Source organism: Pleurodeles waltl, chromosome 5 (assembly GCF_031143425.1).
Source record: "Pleurodeles waltl isolate 20211129_DDA chromosome 5, aPleWal1.hap1.20221129, whole genome shotgun sequence".
Classification (NCBI taxonomy): Eukaryota; Metazoa; Chordata; class Amphibia; order Caudata; family Salamandridae; genus Pleurodeles; species Pleurodeles waltl.
In genome coordinates, this window is record NC_090444.1 from 88,092,419 (window position 1) to 88,109,469 (window position 17,051).

At 43.6% G+C, this 17,051-nt stretch overlaps 1 protein-coding gene across 3 annotated transcripts in view; it reads right to left on the minus strand.

Annotated features, from left to right (window-relative positions):
- SLC5A6 (solute carrier family 5 member 6) overlaps positions 1–12,770 on the minus strand; it is a 177,662-nt gene extending 164,892 nt beyond the window's left edge. The window contains exon 1 of one of the 3 annotated variants that reach the window (XM_069233662.1): positions 12,663–12,770. The gene's annotated coding sequence lies outside the window, so the exon portion shown is untranslated. Of the gene's footprint in view, positions 1–12,403 lie in introns of all 3 variants that reach the window. The other 2 variants (XM_069233664.1, XM_069233663.1) reach the window with 2 other exon arrangements.
- Positions 12,771–17,051: the final 4,281 nt, after the last annotated feature.

The following is a 17,051-nucleotide window of genomic DNA, read 5'->3' on the forward strand; positions in this document are numbered from 1 at the left end:
GGCCGATCTGCCCCCGGGGGACAGAAACCACTTAGGCACCAGGGATCGGTGTGTGTGTTTTGTTTAGGGGGGGCAGCCCCTTGGGCAAGGGTCGCTCCCCAAGGGGGCACATTACTGTTGGCCATATCTACCCCCTTGGGGGCAGATCGGCTTATTTTTGGAAGGCCCATCTGCCCCCAAGGAGGGCAGAAAGCCCACCAGAGACAAGGGAAGATTTCTTTTCAAAATAAGAGGGTGGGGGGTATGGCCATACCCCCACCGCAAATAAATGGAGCCAAAGTTGTTCTGTCAACCAGTGGGCAGATGGGACAATTACCCCCAATCCACACCCCGGGGGGCAGGAAGTCTAGTCTACTAAATGCCAGGGAATTTATATAAAAAAAAAAAAGTGGGGGGTGGCTACCAACCAGTATAGGCATGGTTATGCCCCCACCCCAACTGAAGGGGGTAACAGTCTTTCAGCTCTCCCCCGCACAGTAAAACATCTTATCACACGGAAAGCAAGTGGATATTTGATTATTTGGGGTTTAGGTTTTACATTTGGGCCATGAGAGCTTGGCTAACTCTGAAAATTGTCCCACTTGGAATGGTGAGGGCTGCACATATTGGACTTTGGGACGCTGCCATGTAGAAAAATCCACAAGACCTAGACACATCTGAAAACTAAACATCTGGGTGAGTCCAGGGTGGTGTGCTTCACATGCACCCCGCACCATTTTCTTACCCACAATGCCCTGAAAACCTCCAACTTTGCTGGAAATCACAAATTTTTCCCACATTTTTGTGATGGAACCTACCGGAATCTGCAGGAATCCACAAAATTCCTACCACCCAGCATTGTCTCATTTATCCCGATAAAAATTCTGCCCCACTTGTCAGTCTAGAATTTTTTTTTTCCAAACTGCCCTTTTGGACCCGCTTTGGTTCCCCCTCAATTTCTACATGTTTTTGGCTCTTCCCTGTCACAGGCACTTGGCCCACCTACACAAGTGAGGTATCATTTTGACCGGGAGACTAAGGGGAACGTTGGGTGGTAGGAAATTTGTCCCGGTGCGGTCACCCCACACAGAAATGTGGGGAAAATGTGATTTTTTAGCTAAATTTGAGTTTTGCTGAGGATTCTGGGTAGGAAAGAACACTGGGGTATCTACGTAAGTCACACCTCCCTGGACTCCCTCGGGTGTCTAGTTTTCAGAAATATCTGGGTTTGGTAGGTTTCCCTGTATGGCTGCTGAGCCCAGGACCAAACACGCAGGTGCCCCCCTCAAAAACAGGTAGTTTTGTATTTAATATTTTTGATGTGTCCAGATAGTGTTTTGGGGCATTTCCTTTCGTGGGCACTGGGCCTACCCAGACAAGTGAGGTACCATTCTTATCGGAAGACTTGGGGGAACACTGGGTGGAAGGAAATTTGTGGCTCCTCTCAGATTCCAGAACTCTCCGTCACCGAAATGTGAGGAAAAGGTGTTTTTTTTAGCCAAATTTTGAGGTTTGCATAGGATTCTGGGTAACAGAACCTGGTGAGAGCCCCACAAGTCACCCCGTCTTATATTCCCCTAGGTCTCCAATTTTAAAAAATGCACAGGTTTGGTAGGTTTCCCTAGGTGCCGGCTGAGCTAGAGGCCAAAATCCACAGGTAGACACTTTGAAAAAACACCTCTGTTTTCTATAGAAAAATGTGATGTGTCCACGTTGTGTTTTGGGACATTTCCTGTCGCGGGCACTAGGCCTAGCCACACAAGTGAGGTACCATTTTTAGCGGGAGACTTGGGGGAACATAGAATAGCCATACAAGTGTTATTACCCCTGGTCTTTCTCTACATTTTTTCCTTCCAAATATAAGACAGTGTGTAAAAAAAGACGTCTACTTGAGAAATGCCCTGTAACTCACATGCTAGTATGGGCACCCCAGAATTCAGAGCTGTGCAAATAACCACTGCTACTCAACACCTTATCTTGTGCCCATTTTGGAAATACAAAGGTTTTCTTGATACCTATTTTTGACTCTTTATATTTCAGCAAATGAATTGCTGTATACCCGGTATAGAATGAAAACCCATTGCAAGGTGCAGCTCATTTATTGGCTCTGGGTACCTAGGGTTTTTGATGAACCTACAAGCCCTATATATCCCCCAACCAGAAGAGTCCAGCGGACTTAACAGTATATTGCTTTCAAAAATCTGACATTGCAGGAAAAAGGATCTACACAAATTACCCATTGCTGAATTCAGAATTTTGTCTACTTTTCAGAAATGTTTAGGTTTCTAGGATCCAGCATTGGTTTCACACCCATTTCTGTCACTGACTGGAAGGAGGCTGAAAGCACAAAAAAATATGTAAAAACGGGGTATGTCCCAGTAAAATGCCAAACTTGTGTTTTCTGATTCAAGTCTGCCTGTTCCTGAAATCTGGGAAGCTGGCGATTTTAGCATGCCATTTTCAGGGGGAAAACCACAAGCCTTCTTCTGCAGCTCTTTTTCCTAATTTTTTTTTTTTTTTTAATTTAAATTCAGCTCTGCATGTTCCTGAAAGCTGGGAAGATGGCAACTTTAGTACAGCCAACAGTTCAGGGACGTCATTTTTAGGAGAAAAAAAAGACACTTATCTGGAACACTGTGTGCTTCTTGGGAGGACAGAGTTTCCACTTCAGAGTACTTGGAGTAGTTGTCAATGACTACCATTGTGTACCTCCCATCAGGTGGACTGCCAAAGTTTAAACTGGCGCATGTCAGGGTTGCGGTGGCCCACTTTTGGTGTTGACAGGTGCTGGGGCTGACGCTGAGCTGGTGGCTTGATACCAGGGGCATGATCTCACCACCGCCTCCACTTTTTCACCCATCAGCGGAAACCATACTTTTGTGAGCAGCTGCCTTTCGTCTTGACCATCCCTTGGTGTCCCTCCAGGGCAATAAACAAACCCTGGGAATCTTTAGAATCCCCATGATGGTTGAAAAAAGGATGCAAATTTGGCGTGGACAGCTTTTATGTGGACAAAAAGTTATGGAGCCCTAAGTGCAAACTAACCCAAACAGCCAAAAAAGGTTTCAGCAGCGAAAGGGTTAAAATGTCACCAGCTTGTGATGATAGACTGACACACAATCTGTTCATTGGCATACACAAAGCATTGAACACCCACTTTTGTAATTAAACCACACCATACCACTAAGAGTGTAACAGGTTGCTTAATGAAAGCCCTAAACTGGAAAACATTGTCCCCAATAAAAAGAAGTCACCTAGTAACCTTATATCTAAAGGCAAGCACCACATCACCATTTTTGTGAAACCTCCGAATCCTAATCTTAGACTATGCACCAACACAGTCTTTAAACTTGGGATGCACTTTTTTCCATTTCATAGGAAGCAGATTGCAACACAAATCAGCTAACCACTTTGGCCTGACACGGACATAATAATGGAAAGCATCAAACCAACTTTCAACGTTTTGTTGGTCTGGGGAAACCAAACAAATTTCACAAAACGTCTGGAACAAACCTGTTTCTTTGGTCACCTCTATAACTGATTTGGACTTTGCAATTTGGATTGAAATATGGGGCATTTCAACATTGACTAACTTTTTTCGCCCACCCTTAATGTCTGAGGTTCTTCTTAAATACATTGATATAATGGAGATAAAGCACTTAATACATGACTTGATCAAATAAATACCGACATGTGAACTGACCTCTGTGAACACTACAAGCACAATCACAAGGGCAAAAATGATCCAAGCACTGTTTAGTTATGTGTTCATCGGGAGAGGTTCTGGGCTTCTAAACCAGATTTAATATGGGGTGATGCCAACAAAAAAAAAAAAAAAAAAAAAATTTGAAACACAATAAACTTGTATAAATATATATATTTTAAAAAGTAGGCAAAAGAAAGATCAAATGTTGGTAGGTGATAAAAATCTGACTATTGAGCTCATTTTTTTATTATATACCGAGCATAGTGCAGTCATGTTCTTTCCAACTTTGGGCCACAGAAAGCAGCAGTAAACCCCTGTAAAACTCACAGAAATATGGCAGAGAATCATATCACAAAACAAGAAGTATACAGGGACCCAAAAGAGTAAAGCAAAATGTTATAAATGGGGTTTTTGGTTGGCAGTCAGGTTACTCCCCTGTCCAAGCAAAAGCCCTCACTCTAGTCAGGGTAAGTCACACACAATCCAAGATTATCCTGTGCCCACCCTCTGGTAGCTTGGCACGAGCAGTCAGGCTTAACTTAGAAGGCAATGTGTAAAGTATTTGTGCAATAAATCATACAATACCACCATATAGCACCACAAAAATACACCACACAGTGTTTAGAAAAATATATAATATTTATCAGGATAATTGTAGGTCAAAAAGAATAAAGATGCAATGGAAAATTGTAGAAATATCACAGGAAAGTGATATAAGGTGTCTTAAGTCTTTAGAATATACACAAAGTCTCTTTCAAGCACAAGTACCTGGTTGGGAGTGGAAAAATCTCCTCAGAGGGCCACAAGAGAAGAGGTGCGTGGAAAAAGGGGTGTGCGCGTCGATTTCTCCCCAGCACACACGGACTTGCGTCGTTATTTTCCACGCGGGGAAGTCGGGCGTCGTTTTCCGGCGCGTAGACAGTCTCTTTCTGTGGATCGAGGGGATTACCAGATGTCCCGGGTCTGTGCGTGGATTTTCCTGCTTGTTCTCCGGCTGCGCGTCGATCTGCGGGGCTGCGCGTCGAATTTACGATCTCACAGCAGGCGTCGCATCGATTTCTCCTCTAGACTTCGATCTGCGGGGCTGCGCGTTGAAATTACGATCTCACGGCAGGCGTTGCATCGATTTCTCCTCTAGAGGTCGGGCGGCGTTGTCCTTGCGAGGCCGTGCGTCGGATCTTCGATCGTCCCAAGAGCGTCGCGTCGATCAGCGTCGGTGTGCGGCGTTTTTCTCGCCACGAAACAAGCTGTGCGTCGAAATTTTCGGCGCACGGAGCGTCCAAGTAAAAGAGAGAAGTCTTTTTGGTCCTGAGACTTCAGGGAACAGGAGGCAAGCTCTATCCAAGCCCTTGGAGAGCACTTTCACAGCCAGACAAGAGTTCAGCAAGGCAGCAGGGCAACAGCAAGGCAGCAGTCCTTTGTAGAAAGCAGACAGGTGAGTCCTTTGAGCAGCCAGGCAGTTCTTCTTGGCAGGATGTAGTTTCTGGTTCAGGTTTCTTCTCCAGCAAGTGTCTGATGAGGTAGGGCAGAGGCCCTGTTTTATACCCAAATGTGCCTTTGAAGTGGGGAAGACTTCAAAGAGTGGCTAAGAAGTGCACCAGGTCCCCTTTCAGTTCAATCCTGTCTGCCAGGGTCCCAGTAGGGGGTGTGGCAGTCCTTTGTGTGAGAGTAGGCCCTCCACCCTCCCAGCCCAGGAAGACCCATTCAAAATGCAGATGTATGCAAGTGAGGCTGAGTACCCTGTGTTTGGGGGGTGTCTGAGTGAATGCACAAGGAGCTGTCAACAAAGCCCAGCCAGACGTGGATTGTAAGGCACAGAAGGATTTAAGTGCAAAGAAATGCTCACTTTCTAAAAGTGGCATTTCTAGAATAGTAATATTAAATCCGACTTCACCAGTCAGTAGGATTTTGTATTACCATTCTGGCCATACTAAATATGACCTTCCTGCTCCTTTCAGATCAGCAGCTGCCACTTCACCAGTGTATGAGGGCAGCCCCAATGTTAGCCTATGAAGGGAGCAGGCCTCACAGTAGTGTGAAAACGAATTTGGGAGTTTTACACTACCAGGACATATAACTACACAGGTACATGTCCTGCCTTTTACCTACACAGCACCCTGCCCTAGGGGTTACCTAGGGAACACATTAAGGGTGACATATGTAGAAAAAGGGGAGTTCTAGGCTTGGCAAGAACTTTTAAATGCCAAGTCGATGTGGCAGTGAAACTGCACACACAGGCCTTGCAATGGCAGGCCTGAGACAAGGAGAAGGGGCTACTTAAGTGGGTGGCACAACCAGTGCTGCTGGCCCACTAGTAGCCTTTAATTTACCAGCCCTATGCACGTAGAGTGCACCTTACTAGGGACTTATAAGTAAATTAATAGTCCAATCAGGAATGATTCCAGGTTACCATGTTTTAGGGGAGAGAGCATATGCACTTTAGCCCTGGTTAGCAGGGGTAAAGTGCGCAGAGTCTATAAACCAGCAAAAACAGTGTCCAAAAAGTGGAGGGAGGCAGGCAAAAAGTTAGGGGTGACTACCCTAAGGCTGTCAGGTCTAACACAAAATAAAACACCGTTTGCTAGGTTGGCTTTCAAACAAAATCCTACTTGAAAGAGAGATGCTCCTCTGAGAATAGCATTCTTTCAATTTTCCGCTGCCATCCCCAAGAATGTTGTGAAAATCAGATGTGATGTAGAAGAAATTACGCTCTCTCAAAAGTTTTGAATATGCAAAATTAAGCATTGTGTCATTTAAGTAGAAACAGTTATTACAGTGAACAAGTAGAGATCAAGTGACTAACTGTTGTGTTGGAATGTACTGTGTCGGGGCATTCGCCTTGACGGTAGAACTATGACGGAGTGGTGTTCTTTTGTGCTCGGGGAATGAGAGAGGCTATTGACCGTGATGGATGGGAGAGGACCTGTTCCGTTGTATGCGGCACGCAAATAAAGTGGAGAAACCAGTAAAAGTGTCTGCAGTGCTTAATTAAAGGGAAGAATCTACACAACAATATGTGGCGACAAGGGACGGAAGAACCCAGTGTTCCTTTTCAACGAGTCTCAGGAGGGTGTATTGTTCACCTGCTTACTTCATACAGCGTGAACTTTAAGTGGAGCGGGCGCTTCATTTTCGAATAAATATTCGGACTGGGGGCAGCACTCATGATTTTTACACACAATGCTGGCATGAATGGAAGCCCGCGACCTCTTCTGAACGGTCGTTCAGTTAGGCACGCGAGTCAGCGAGCACACGGCGCTTAGCCTCTAGAGCGCAATGACGTATTGATTTGTTGTCGGCTGTTGTCAAGGCGACACTTTGTTTCCAAGGAAGTTAGACGGCGAAGTGTTTTTTTTTTTGCTGTCGAAGAACAGAGACTGTTTTTTTTTTTTAAAGATATAGTGTCATTTGGAAGAAGAGAAGTATTATTAAAAGAAAAAAGGAAAATAAATTGTTGAATTGGGTTGGAACAGGTCGGACTCCTATCGTAATTTCGTACTGCACTGTTCTCTATATAATGGCACAACAGAACTTCAGTATAAGCCCTCCACATGCGTTTTGGGCCTCCAAAACAGAACCCTCTATGAAGTGGACTGATTGGAAAGATTATTTTGTTAATTACATGAAGGCCATTGATGAGGAGGGAAAGATGTCTGCGGAACAGAAAAAAAAAAATCTTATTGCATTCTTTGGGTCCAGTTGGGTTGAAGACCTATAGTAGGATGCAGAAAACTATACCAAGTGGAGATGGAAACATTTTTCCAGCAGCTTTACTGGATCTTGACAAGTATTTTGCACCTAAAGTATGTATTGGCATTACAAGATTCAAATTTTTTCAACGTAAAAAGTATAGAGCGGAAGGGGTGGATGATTATGTGGCAGAGTTGAAGAAATTAGCTATTGATTGTAAATTTGGTGTGCTACATGACGATCTCATCAGAGATCAATTGGTCATGCATGCTCATAATCAGTCTATAAAGGAACGTTTATGAATAAATGGTGATGCCCTGCTGGAGGATTTTCTTGCTATAATATATAAAGCTCAGATTTCGGGAAGATGTGCGACAGAGCTGAAACCTCCAGATAAAGAGGAAGGTGGTGTTTCCAAAGTTAACAACCGGAAGTCAGAGAAAATTCCAGCATTTAATCACAAAGAGAAAGTGGAATTCAAAGATAAAAGGTGTTATCACTGTGGCAGTAAAGATCATTTGGTGTTTTCAAAATCCTGTACTGCTGGGAAACAAAGGTGCAATAACTGCGGCATGTTTGGTCATTTTGGCAAGGTGTGTCAAAGGAAGAAGAGCAGTGTTAAATGTGTGTACGAGAATAAGGATGGCAGGAATGGTGATTCGGAAGAGGATAGTGAAGATACGAACGTTATTAAGAACTTTCAAGACTAATTTGTATTAAATATTAATGGAGGTGCCTTGCTTTAAAAAAAAATAAAAAAATAAAAAAAGTGTGCGAAATGAAGATTGGTGGTGTGGACATCAAGATGCATGCGGATTCAGGGTCGCCGTTTACCATAATTAACGATGATGTTTGGAAAGATAAATTTGTACCTAAGATAGGAAAATATTTGTTACCTCCGGATATTGAACCAAAGAGTTATACGGGCGAAAGAATCAACATCTTTGGTTACAGATGGCTGGTTTTCCAATTCAAAGGCAGGAGTACTAGAAACAAACTGTACGTGGAGGAGAAAGGACCTTCTGTTTTGGGTTGGAAAGACCAAGGGAAGTTGCATATGATATTACATCCTAACAGCAAGGATAAAGTGCTCTTGGAAGTTCAATGGAAGGGGAACTAGAAAGGAAGTTTCTGAAGGTTTTTGGCAAACAACTTGGGAGAGTAAGTGGGTTTGAGCATAAAATTGTTCTGAAACAGAATGCACAGCCTAAAGTGCATCAATTGAGACCTGTGCCTATAATGGTGAGGGAAGAAGTGTTGAATGAACTGGAGAAACTGGTACAATTGGATGTTATTGAGCCCATTGAGAGCTTGGAATGGATTGCACCAGTAGTTGTAGCACGACACAGTAATGGAAAAATCCGTCTTTGTGTAGACCTGCGCCATCTCAACAACAACATTGTCATAGACCAACTCCCTTGGCCGAAAATAAAGGAAATGGTGTCTACTTTGAATGGTGCCACTTGGTTTTCTAGTACTGATTTATCTGCGGCATGCCACCAAATTCCTTTGTCACCACAATCACGGAAATTAACAGCTTTTATTACCCATGTGGGTTGTTTTCAGTTTAAGAGAATGCCTTTCGGTTTGGCATCGGCGGCGGCGGCTGTTTTCCAGCGGTTGATGCATAAATTGTTTGGGAAGGAAAAGGGCGTGGTGTTTTTCCAAGATGACATTCTTGTATTTGGAAACGATAGGGAATGTCATGATGGGAGACTGCAACGTGTGTTGATTGTTTTGGAAGACAATGGTTTGACTCTTGAAATGAGCAAATGCAAGTTTGCGGAAAGGAGTGTGACATATTTGAGACGTTATTAGTGGTGAGGGGGTTAAGCCTAAACTATCTTTAGTGAGAACAATCAGGGAAACATCACAATCTTGTAAAGATGATGTGAGGTCATTCTTAGGCATGGGTAGAGTTTTGTGCAAAGTTCATTCTGAATTTTGCAGAAAAAGTATTCAACATAAGACAACTTCTTTAAAAAAAAATGTGAAATTTTAATGGAGCTCAGAGTGGGATTCGGAATTTAGAAGTATTAAAGGAAGTTTGTGTAGAGTTCCTAATTTGAGTAGTTTTGATCCGCAACTTCAGTGCTACTTAACCAAAGATGCAAGTGATAAAGGCCTGGGTGCTGCGTTATCACAAAGGGATGACAGTGGAAAGGAGAACATTATTCTGTTTGCGTCCAGATCCTTGAAGTCAGCGGAGGAAAAATACCTTATTATTGAAAGGGAGGCGCTTGTGTGTGCATGGTGGTTGGAACATTTTCGCTCTTTTGTGTGAGGAAGGAGTGTTATCCAATGTGATCATAAACCATTGATGAAGCTCATGTCTTCAGAGGGCAGTGTTGTGGCGTCAGCTAGATTCGCGAGAATTTCTAGGAGGATGAGGGAGTATATTTACAATGGTGTATGTACCAGGAAGGAAGATTGTGTTAGCTGATTTTTTTCTCTAGAATGCCGTGTCCTCTAGAACAGTGTTTGGAGGATCCATGAGATGAATTTAAGGTAGCATTTGTTATTAATTCAGGCGAACCAGCTTTAAGTAAGAACAGGTGGGAAGTGGAACAAAAGGAGGATGTGGAATTGCAGTGTGTACTAAAATATATGAGGGAAGGGTGGCCTAAGAAGGATTTATTGTCAGAAGGGTGTAGGCATTTTTGGGAGGTTAGGTCCGAGTTATCCTTAGAGAATGATTTGATTTTGAGGGACAATAGGTTTGTTCCTCCCAAAAATCTACGTGAAAGCATCCTGGAATTGTGCCATGAGGTTCATTTTGGCATTGTGCGTATTAAAACTATTGTCAAGGAGTATTTTTGGTGGCCAGGAATTGATAGGGTGGTGGAGAGGTTTGTACATAATTGTCACATTTGTTCATCTGCTGATAAGACCTTGCACACTTTGAGGCCACCTATGGATAAGAAGGTGGTTCCAGTAGTATCATGAGAATGTGTGGCCATAGAGCTAATGGGACCTATCGGAGAACAGCAGGAGTACTTGGTTGTCATCATGGATCTTTTTTCCAAATGGCAGGTGGTTAGCGTAGTCAAGAAGGCTGATACTGCTGATCTGTTTAAATCAGACATTTTGTTCAGAAGGAATTCCAGCTTTGCTCTCGAGTAACAATGGACTACAATTTGTATCGAACAGTGCTAGAGTATATTTTGAAAGAGTTGGTTTATTGCACAAGACCTCCTCATTGTACAATCTGAGTGGGAACGGTTGTGTTGAGAGATTTAACAGTGTTGAAGGGAGTTATTCAAGCAGCTATGAGAAAGCAGTGTGATTGGCATATTGCAGTGTGGAAGGCTGTTTGGGCGTATGGAGTAACAGAGAATGAGTCCACTGGTATTAGTCCATTTGTTGCTATGAGAGGTAGGAAACCTAGATGCCAATTTAATCCTGCATGGTTATATGAGTGTAGGATGGATTTTTGGTCTTTGAATGGTGTACGTAAGAGGCTGGAAAGAACGCAGGATGAAGCAAGTCATATTTTGATAAGGCACATGGTGTGAAAGAAACTCAGATTAAGGCTGGGGACTGGGTAAGGGTTAAAAAACCCTTCAAAGTGGTGAAAGGTTAGAGCCAATATTTCAAGCCGGAACACGTAAAAGACGTGTCACACAATGCTGTGAAGTTGCAAAGTGGGAAAGTGTGGAACATGAAACAAATTGCCTTGTGTTCAGAAGAGCATGGAGGTGAGAAATTGAAGAAATTAGGATGACAAGGTGGGTGATCCTTTTGGTATGGATGATGATATGTCAAATGTGTCAGGCACGCCACTAAGGGATGGTGGTAATGGCATGTCTGAAGGTTCTTGTAACGAATTAACTGGAGGAGCAGTTGGGGGTAACGAAAGGGAAAGCCTTGGTGGGGAAAGGGCACAAGTTCAGGGGGAACATGAGTCACGACGAGATTCGCATGTGTTGGAACATAACCAGATTTTGGACACTAATAAGAGAAGAAGTTACCAGTGTGATTAAAGGATTTTGTATTAGATTAAGTGTACAAGTGTTCTGTTTTTATTCTATGTTGTTTCTCTCACTATTTGTAATTCTTTTTACGAATTATTATTATTATTATTCTTTTTCCTTTCTTTGTTTTTTTTTATTATTATTAAGGAGGGAGGGTGTATTGTGTTGAAATGTACTGCGTCGGGTCATTCGCCTGGACGCTAGAATTATGACAGAGTGGTGTTCTTTTGTGCTCGGGGAATGAGAGAGGCGGTTGACCGTGACGGATGGGAGGGGACCTGTTTTGTTGTATGCGGCACGCAAATAAAGTGGAGAAACCAGTAAAAGTGTCTGCGGTGACTAGTTAAAGGGAAGAATTACACAACAATATCACAACCGTTTAAAAAAAAAAACGTCAAAACATACTAAATATAAAGCAGTTTCAGTTACTGCTGTTGGCAAATGAGTGACGAACTACAACTGCCAAATCTGTAACTTCCAGAAGCACCTGCTCCTATCATTTATTTCTGTTTCAAATGCAACCAGGCTGCGCAACACTGATGACATTCTTTAGCATGTTAATGGCTGTCTTGCTAAATATATACGTTAAGTACACCTTGATCCCACCCTGCGCTCTTGGAGCCAGTCCCTTTTATGTGAATATACGAAATACATGACCCCCGAATGAAAAACGTGGTGGGCAAAAATGTGCTGCGATATTACTGAGGCATCCCACACCCGTGGAATCACGTTACCGCTAAAACTGCTAAAAGATTCACGAGGAGTCGTGCAAGCACAGCCGTTTTAAACAATTTCCACCACCACCACCTGGAAGGTGTATTTATTATATATTTTTTCTTAACGACGTCAAGTGGCACCATACCGCTAGGCTGCCTTTCACCAAGTCCTACTTTTCAACTCAGACACACCAGCCATGCAGACCCATGGTACAATGGGTGTTGAAACTACAAGTCCCAGCATGCTCGTCGCTACCAGGTGCAATATTTTTTCCCTGCAGTTTTAGGGTCACGGCGTGACTTGAATGCTGCTGGCAGCCAAGCCATGTGTTACTTACTCACTGACAAAATAATGTCACTCCATCCATTCCCCCTAATGAATACCGTCAGACTCTGCTGGGCCCACAAGTGACTGAGCCCTCGCCTCATCGGTCTCCAGCAGCCGCCATTGGCCACCCCAAATGTGAAGGTCGCCCCCTTTCTCCTAGATACAGGGAGCCTGCATTCCCAACATTGAGGGGCGCTGGGTGACGATTCCGCGGCTGGCGAAGCTCTGGTAGATCACCGCCCGTCCCCCGGACCTCCTCCGCGGGTTACCTTAGTGACAGGCGTCCGCAGAAGCGTCCATGCGCTCTTCCTCCCCAGCGCCTCTGACGCCTGGCTGCAGGGCATGGGCGCCGCCATCACTGCCGTCCTCAGAGACGCGACGCGCATGCGCCCTGCGGCCAACCTGCCTTTCGTGAAAACGTGCCTCCGCGTGAGACCTGTCCTACCCGGAAGGGTCAGGCTGACTTTTTAGCACGCGAACTTCACCTTTGGAAGCCTGACCGCGTGCAGGGTTGATTGCGCAAGCGCACTTCGAGCCAGTGACATTTAACGCGCGTCAAGACTTGCCTGGATAGAGTTCCTAACTTTCTAAAAAAAAAAATACTGTCCGGTTTTTAACTTTTTTGCGATTTTGGGCCAGCAAATTAGTCATTTAACATATGTAAGTGTAAACTGGGCTGGAGAGTGTCCGTATTTGCCGCAGGCCGCAATCGACAACTATATTTATAACTACATAGCTGGCAAGTTTTCAGTTGGCTTATGTGTGGCATTCCCATGTGTGCAGTGTCTTTATTTGTGGTATTTTAAGGCTTAAGTGTGACACTTTAAATGACACTTTATTGTGAGTGAACTACACCTTTTTTTTGTAAAGGTGATGGTGTAAATGGGGGGCTTTAAAGAGGTGCAACAACATGAAACCATCAAACGCAGGTGATGTGGACATTGGCACATCTGACCTGAGCCACAGAGTATTCATAAATTGAATTTAGGAGTCTTTCCTGTATCTTCCTAATCTCTCCATCTTCTTACATGCCTCTCTTTTTTTCTGTCCCTCCCTCTCCCCCATGTCCACAATCCTTGTTTCATTCTTTCCTCCCGTTAGAGGGAAATCTGTTAATAAAATAAAACAGATCAATTTGACACAATAATATAGGTTTAATCGATTTTCAGCTGGGAACAACAGGCAGTCTCAACATAGAGGCCATGACTGAAGTTCAAAGTTCTGGTTCAAACACCAGTAGCATTTATACTGTAAAAAACACAAAAACTGTGGTCAAGAGTTCACCATTGACGTAAGCAACTACAAGCAGTACAGATAAGATAATGAGGTGCCTCTGGAAAGAAGCACTTGCACTTGTTGGCCTCATGGGTGGGTAAGTTACACTGACGTCATTCACCATATCTATCTTTCTGCACAACAAGAGATTATATGTTGCGTGCTGCTCATGGTAGCCCTGCCTTGCAAATACTTATCTGACCATTACACAGTTCCCCTTACCACAATATGAATGACTTGTGGTTTTTAGGACCCCTGTGCTAAGGAAGGATACACCCTTATTGTTCCACCCTGTTCGTGCTAAGTGAACATTTTGAAAGCAACAGTTGGTGCAGCTTTAAAGAAAAACTCTCTTTCTAATGTGGCTTGGGCCTCTTGTGTGTTTCAGCACAGCTACCTTAACAATGCAGCATGTGTATAAGTTTCCTAAGTAATAAGTGTTTGTTTGTCCTAAATATGACCTGCCTTTTCTATTGAACCCACAGTCTGTCTTTTTTTTAACGTCATGTATTAAACCTTTCACTACTTACATTGGTTTACAAGTATCTAGCCTAAAATGTTTGTATTGGGATTTGGGAACTTATGTTTGTTTGTATGTGATGTATTCCTATTCTTCCTACATCATTTCCCCCTTAAGTTGATTATTCAACTACTTTTCCTACCTTATCATCTACTAATGAAATTAGGGGAATCATCACATACCCACTACTCTGTCCCTCCCAATTTAGCTGTTATCCTTTTGCAACATGCTATTATTACCTGAAAAATAAGACACATCAAAAGCAACAACACAATCAAAGGCAACAAGGCCTTGAACAACCCTGACATCCAGGACGGCACCCATTCGAACCAGCCCTCGAACCACCCATCAGGGGCACCCCTCTCATCGATCATTTTCTTTTGTAGATCATGCAATGTCTGAATGGCCTGAGTTAATGTCCCATTGTCCGCATGATTGGCCGGCACATAAGTGCAATAGGCCGATCCAATCTTCTTACACACCCCTCCTTCCATGGCCGTCATTAAATCAAGTACATATCTGTGTTGCATTACCATCAGCCTAAGGGCTCGGAGTTCTTCCTTGATAGCATTGAACCCATCTTCAGTTGCATTTATGGTCTTCATCAATTCAAAGTGCGTGATCTGCAGCCAGTGTGCAGTTGCCTTCGTCTGAATGAATGGTAGGATGCTACCAAAAAAGATCTGGGCATCATTAAATAGTCTATGTTCCTGTGGAACGTCTTTCCACACTTTAGTACCAAGAAACTCAGCAGCTCGTTTTGTCCGGTAATGATGAAGCAAGGTTGTTGGACGGCTCATGGGATGGTCATGTAACTGAGGGATGTCAACACCTTGTATTACCAGGGAGGGGGTGTGCAAAGTCACTAGGGAGCAGAGGCCATTCCAGTTCGGGGGTAGTTGCATGTGGAGCCGGGCCCCACACATCCAGTAGTGATCCATCAGGCTGGAGGTGCTGCCCTGCATATCAGCGTTGTAGGTGGTGATGTTGCAGTTGAGGTTACTCCCCACCTTCACTGTCCCTTTCCCTCTGAAACAAAGAGAAAACTGTGTTAATTTAATTGCTATTCTAGGGTGTATGGTAGTCCCTGTCCATGTATATCTCTGTATGTTCGCATCCCATATTTCCTGACACTGGCCTATTATCTTATTAAAGCTTAGTGGACCTTATGTCTTGGTACCATTCCATAATGATATTGCTCTACATGAGAACTTGGCCTCGGTATGCCATTTATCATGGGCAAATACTGATCCTGTGATACTAAGAACTGGCCTGCCTGCGTAATCAGGGGGCAGGGGTTTAGCTAAATAGTTACTACATTCAGGTGATGGGTAAGACCTTCCAAAAATACCTCGACGTAATACCCATTTTTCCCAATCTGGGTGAAACATTGTTTGCCCTGCTTCCTTCATTCTTGATATCTCTTCCATTATCTCTTGTTTTTCTGTCAGGACTTGTAGGACTTCTGGGGTGGTGTCAAATCTAGTTGTGTTAACTCGTGCAGTAGCAGGACTAACGTGAGTTGGCTGTAGCTGTGCTCTCATTCTGCATAAAAATAGGTTCAGGAGACAATGTGTAATGTTTGTGGATACCTCTTTAGGGAGATGCAATTTATCTACTCCAGCAGCATGGGGGATGAGAGAGCATACATAACAACTGGTGTTGGATGTGGATGTGCCTATACTGTGCATGTGCTGATACCACACATTGTCAAACAAAGCAATATGGAGAGGTTGATGGTCAGTATCATTATCAACAGTTCTACGCATGCGTGTATAATTGATATAGGATCAAAAAAATTAAAATATCCAAGGGCTAAAAGCAGCAATATCAGTGCAACGAGGAGGAAAAACAAACATAAAACACATAACTTAAAAGTAGAATTGTCTAAGATTGAAGCTTTAGAGGGAGGCTTTACTCCAGTTGCTTCTGCTGTTCTCCCCCCTCTTTTTCCTGCTCGGTGTCCAAAGGGATGGATGGCATGGTTGGGGCCAGGCGGATATCCTGGAGGTGGTACCATGGTTTGTGGCCTTGGACTTTCACTGCTGTAGTCGTGCTTTCCCGTCACTGGGAAGGGTCCATTGAATTTGCATTCCTTCCACTTTCTGACAAAATTGCGAATATATACTAAAGTTCCCAAAGGTAATGGTGTTTGTTGATCTTTTACAGGAGATGCGTTGGCGCGCTTCTTGGCTGCACGTGTAACCTGTTTAGAGAAGAACTTTGGAACTTTGGTTAGCTCAGACATGTATTCATTCATTTCAGTTTGTACAACTTCAGGTGTACTCTCAGTCTCCAATTTATGTCTAGTTGATGGCACAAATGTGCTCATTGTTCTACCTGTCACTATTTGATGGGGAGTTAAATGATGATCTGATCCTGGGGTATTTCTCAAAGCAAAGAGTGCCACAGGGAGGCAGTATAACCATTTCTTCTTCAATGTCACACATAGTTTACTTATTTTGTTATTGAGGAGGCCATTAAGGCGCTCCACAATTCCATTGCTTTGTGGATGATAAGCTGAGGACAATTTGTGTGTTATTCCTAACAAGGTGGTGAGGTGAGAAAAGATATTATTGACAAAATGGGTGCCATTGTTGGATCTGATCCCCTCAGGGACACACCACTGCGGTATTACCTCACGGATCAAAAAATTAGCAGCAGATTTGGCATCACAGTGAACACAAGGTCCTGTTTCAATCCACCTTGATAATGGGCAGACTACAACTATAAGATAGCGATAATGATTGCATCTGTCAATCATATCAATGTAGTCAATGTGCAGTTCCTTAAAGGGACCTTGTGGGCGAGGTATTGTGGAAGCTATTACCTTAGAGGTGGGATTTTGGTGAATACTGCTGGC